We start from the raw sequence: 6,000 nt of genomic DNA, 5'->3' as shown, positions 1-6,000 counted from the left end.
TCTCTGCTTTTGTTTTTGTTTTTTTGTTTTTGTTTTTTCTAGTAGCAGATTAAAGTGAATGGATCAAAGCATAAACATGTCCTTATCACTCCTCTACTCAAGGCCTCCAGTGACCAGGCATCTCATTAAAAGAAAAAGGCAGGTACTTGCATGATCAAAATAACCTGGATTTCTTCCTTGCTTCTCTCCACTCGTTTATGTTACTTATTGTAGACAAATTTCCACCCAAAGCCTTGCTGCTACCACTCACGAAGCCAGGAATGGCCTACCCAGAAGTACCTGCCTGGCTCAGCCCCTCATTTCCTGTAAATACTCTGTAAAATACCAACAACTACCTAGGATGTTAGTTTTTATGCCACATTTCTCTTTTCTCTTTTGCTACTTAACTCTTACTAGCAAACCGCTGTCCGTATTGTTTATTTATCTTGTCTCTTGTCTGCCTCTGACCAGCATGTGGCTTTCATGAGAGCGGAGATTTTTGTCATTGTGTTAATTGCTATATGTTCACCTATAATAGTTCCTTGAACACAGAAAATTTTGTCATACACTTAGTAAGTGAAAAGATGCGTAAGGGAATGAATACAGGAAAAGTGCAGGACCTGGCTTAACACCCAGCTCTCCTGAATATCCGTTTTCAAGTCCCACCACAATAAATGTTTATATGGGCTTCCTTTTATGTGTGTTTTATCTCATTCTCCCTGCTCACTGCCTCCACAGTTACAGCAGTATTTGTCATGTTGTAAGACTGTCAAGTAGCAGCAATTATAAGATCTTTGGATGAATAAATAAATGGGTCTGTTTTCTTATTATACCAAATTACGTTCCAAAGGAATGTTTCAAATTTCACTGCCATCAGGGCGGTCAAAGACAAAATTGGGATTTGGGTTTGTTTTGCTAATGCAATCATAAGTGGTTTCATTATATTTTATTTTCTTTTTCTCCTTGATTAGTCCTACCTACCTATTTTTAAATTTTTGTTAAATTTATAAATTAATTATGTTTGTGATCTTTTGTAGGTGTGTAAGAAATTATGGGCAAACAAGAGCAGGGAAAGTAATTGTTTCTCTTCTTCAAAAAGATTAGAAAGGGTGGGAGACATGATCCAGATGTTTCCAGGGCCTACATAGGCAGCAAATCTGGGCATAGCTGGGAGTGAACATCCAGCCCTGTGTACAGGACAGGTATGTTTCACAGCCTGCAGCTAATAAGTGCCATCTGGGAAATATGCTCAGTGTTGCCAAAGCCTGATTTTCGAAAGCTAAACCTACTTTTCAGGTCTAGAAGTCCAAATCTGCAGGCAAATGTACGCAGTAGCATCAATAGTCAAAATGCTCATCAGAAATACAGTGAAATAAGCCTGTTAAGAGCAAAAAGTAGCCAAAGGCAATTACATGGGAAGCTGTGGTAGCCTTTCACTGCCCCTGAAGATCTCCAACACAATAGATGCTTTCTATTGGCATCCCCACGGAGGCCCTGCGAAGGCTGAGAACTGGTTTGTCTTTTGTCTTTTTTCCTCCTTTATCAGATTTGCTGATACGATGATTGAAATGGTAGTTGGCTAAAGGCCGTCACAGCTGCTACTAAGTGTCTGGTAGAACCTTAGCAGCCGCTTCTGAAGAGCAGCACGCACAGGGTGTATGCATCTTACCCTAGGAACCCCGCAGGAGGCAGAAGAAATGCCTCATTTGCATTGCCAGTTACCTTACCTAGACACTCAATTGGAGCTATGTGCAAAATAATGAAGGTTATTGTTAAAATCTGTATTCTGGAAAAGGCCACTGTTTTTAGGTGGGCTTTTTTTTCCCATAAAAGAGGTATGACATTAATAATACAGGATGCTCTGTCATTTGGACAGTTCCCTAGGTGATCAATTATAGCTGGCACCCCAGGGTGAGAGCATCTGTTATGTAGACATCAAGTTCTCTTGTCATAATAGAAGATCCAGAAGCTTTTGACTGAATATTGAAACTCTTTCCAAGCTCTGTGGGTGGCATTTGCAAAGCTTCAATCTTGGCAATCTCATGTACTGTTGTTGTTGTTGTTGTTGTTGTTGTTGTTGTTGTTATTATTATTATTATTATTATTATTATTATTATTATTATTATTATTATGTGTTTTGAGATATGGTCTCTTTACATGGCTCTGGCTCTCCTGGATCTTACTATGTAGACCAGGCTGGACTCAAACTCACAGAGTGCTGACATTAAAAACATGTACCACCACACTCAGCTAATTCTTTAATTTTCTTTCTTTTTTCTTTTCTTTTTTTTCTTTTTTCTTTTTTCTTTCTTTCTTTCTTTCTTTCTGTTTGAGATAGGGTTTCTTTTTGTAGTCTTAGCTATGCTGGACTTGCTTAGTGGACCAGGCTGGCCTCGAACTCACAGAGATCCACCTGCCTCTGCCTCCAGAGTGCTGGGATAACAGGCAAGTGCCATTGTGTCAAGCTTAATTATGACTTTTAATAATAAAAACATTATTAAAGGTTTCTATGACTCTTTAAGGGATTTCACGACACAAGAGCACACGAATGTTCTGTTGTTGTTGTTATATATGTGTATAAACATCTAAAATTCTTTCTTATTCAGCACTGAAAATTCCAGAGAAAATAGTGTGTATCCTGTTTCAAGTAAGCACAATCAAAGAACACAATGACAGAGAAGTTGGGTTCATCACCTAATAGGAGGTGGCATCAGAAGTACCTAACAGCGGTGCTTGGGGCATGATTGTTACATTGGTATATAAAGAAAATTACCCAAAGCCCATTTTCATAATGTCAAGTAATGGCTCTCCTTTATCACAGCACCATTCCCCTGCTGCCTGAACATTATTACTTAATTCATCACACCAGCAGCACTGTATTTATGTCATACCTCTGCTTATTTCCACTGCCAAGAAAATGAGTGTTAATAAATGGAGTTTTGTTTACTTTTGGGGGGGGGCAAAAGTAGGTATGCATCATCTGTATTCCCCTTTAACTGAGTCACTGCATAAGCTCTGAACCAGGACCTTGAAGTTTGCATGGGATTTTATCTTGTACGTGCCCTACTAGGAGAGATGGCTGTTTAGGAAGCATTTGTAGCTCTTTCTAAAAGACAGACATAAAGTGAATGCACAGTGTGAATATGTTTCAGTGTCTGTTATTAGGCTGAAAGATTGCATGCGATTCAGAGTCGATTGTATATCAGGTATAAACTCTGATTATTGGCTTGAAAATTGTTCTTCATTTCTGCAAACTGCTCCTGCCCAGTGACTCTGTGTGTGTGTGTGTGTGTGTGTGTGTGTGTGTGTGTGTGTGTGTGTAACTCTCAAATAAAACAAAAACCCAAACTCAAGTTTCAGAGATATTAGGAGGTATCTGTTGAGCTAGTAAAGGACAGGGTATTTTTATAAAGCTTCATTCTTAGAAACAGTATTTGTTTTCACAAATAGCAAAGAGATCCAGGATTGAATCAGAGTGAGATTCAGCCTTATTGGCATTGCAGACTGAACAAGTGCAGCCGCCCAATTTGCACAGCAGTTCCGTTCTGTCTGCAGGAGCTGCCCTTTATGACAGCATTGATTTTCTAAACTCCCAGTACCAGGTGACTGTACATCAGGTCTGTGTCCTTTTGAGCAGACACCTTGGGGGAAAGCTGAGCATCCAGAAAATGAGCCAAAGGCTTCCACACCTCCTCCTGCCGTATTGTCTAGAGAGGGCCTGCCATTTCGCTTTTAGTATTTTCATGATGCACCTCTCTTATGATTGGTTTTGAAACAGAAAAAGCTATGTAGAGCTCAGTCTAGACATTATGGAAATAATTGTATTAATGATGCTCAAGTACAGACAGGATTAAGAAATCCCAGGTGTAATTCCTCTTCTCTCCTCTTTGCTTTCCTCTCATACCTTCCTCTCCCTCTTTTCTTCTTCCTCTTTCTGTTTCTGGGATCACACATTATTTTTGAAAAGAGGATGCCAAAAGTATCTTCGAATTGGAAAATTTGGGTAGTAAGCCAATAGTCTTCCAAAGTGACACCTTTCAATATTGATTCTCCGAGAAGCAATTGTAGTGTTCTCGGTGTTTCGGTAAACTCGAAAGCATCTTTTAAAAGCTAGCTTCAGTGAAAATGCCTTTTTCTGGTTGTCCATGACTATATAAAAGTCACTCCCAAATTTAGTGGTGGTGTAAAGCCATCCTCTGTGTTTTATACATAATCTCATGGGCCAGAAACAAGAGCTTGCCATCGCGGAGGCAGCTCATCCTGTCTAGCTAGGCAGGTCTCTGCAGGGTGGCTTCTGTCTGCGTTAGTGCCAATTTGTATTTGCTGGGTGTCTGTGTTCTCTCCTGGAGCTTAGTGTATGATGGTTGGTATATCCGGAGTTGACAGCCTTCTCCTCTCCCTGTGGTCCCTCAAAGTACTGCACTTTAGCATCATATAAGTTGACAGTCTCTTTCATATACAAGGGCAGGACGAATTGTTATCTGAATAGCAATTCAAAGTGCACATTGCTCTGGCAGAGGACCCAGTTCTGTACCCAGTGTCCACATCTGGCAGCCCACAACTGCCTGTAACTGCAGCTCCAGGGGATCCAACGCCTCTGGCCTCTACAGGAACCTGCACTCACATGCACATGTCCACACATAATTGAAGCAAAATAAATCTTAAATAAAAAAATCAATCAATAAGTAAATAAATAAATAAATACTGACTTGAGGCTGGTGTGACAGACCAGAGGGTAAAGATACTTTCCACCAAGCCTGAAGACCTGAGTTTGGTTTTGGGGACTTTTCTGGAGAAAGGAGGGTTATCCTTTGACCTCCACTTGCATAGTAAACCATGAGCACATGTACACACATGTGCACTAAATAATTGTAAAAAAAAAAAGACACTGTGAGTTATTTTCCCTTCTTTATAACATCTCTTTGACATACAGAACAATCTTTAGAATTGGCCACACCCTCTCAGAACCCTTGAGTTCAATTACAATATAAAAAGGACTTTTCAGGTGTAATTAAATGAATGACTTTGAAATATGAAACCGACCCACCATAATCACTGGCATCATTATAAAAGGGAATCAAGGAGGCTAGAAGGAAAGAACCGAAGACGCTATGCTGTTGTCTTTGAGTGGGAATATAGCTAAGAATTATAATCACATCTGGCAATAGAACTTCCTCTATAATCTCCAGAAAAGGAAAGAGAGAGAAAAGTTCTACCAAGACTTTAGTTTTCACACAGTGAGACCCATTTTAAACGTCTAGCTTTATTTGTTTGTTTGTTCATTTATTCACTTTATATCTTGATCATGGCCCCCCTCCCTCATCTCCTCCCTATCCCAACCCCTCCCTCTTTTCTGTATCTCCCCCTCCCCTAGTGCTAAGAAAAAGGAAGCCCCCTCCCACCAACCCATGCCAGCACATCAAGCCACATCAGGACTGAGTGCATCCTTTTCCTTTACGACCTGGTGAGGTAGACCTGCCAAAAGGAGGTGACTGAAAAGCAGGCAACAGAGTCCATGTCACAGACATTCCCCACTCCCCTTACCCAATGACCCACATGAAGACTGAGCTGCCTATCAGCTACATCTGCGTAGGGAGCCTAGGGTTCATGGTCCTTGGTTCGACCTTCTCCGCAAGTCCCCCCATGGGCCTTGGTTAGTTGGCTCTGTTTGTTTTCTTGTGGCGCTCTTGTCCCTTCTGGGTCCTTCTAACCTTTCCTCAACTTTTCCACAAGACTCCTTACGCTCAGCCCAAAGTTTGGCTGTGAGTCTCAGCATCTCATCTGTTTCCATCCGATGTTGGGTGGAGCCTCTCAGAGGACAGCTATACTAGGCTCCTGTCTGTGAGCATAGCAAAGTATGTTTAATAGTGTCATGGGTTGCCTCTCTCCCATGGCATGGGTCTGAGGTTAGGCTCGGTATTCTCTCTATCTCTGCCCTATTTTTATTCCAGCACATATTGTAGGCAGGGTAAATTCTCACTTGAAGTTTTTGTGTGTGGGTTGGTGTTTCCCTCCCTCCAC

The sequence above is a fragment of the Acomys minous genome (genome assembly GCF_964271855.1).
Source record: "Acomys minous genome assembly, chromosome: 11".
NCBI classification, from domain to species: domain Eukaryota; kingdom Metazoa; phylum Chordata; class Mammalia; order Rodentia; family Muridae; genus Acomys; species Acomys minous.
The sequence above is the reverse complement of the archived record's forward strand: the minus strand, read 5'-3'. Positions refer to the sequence as shown.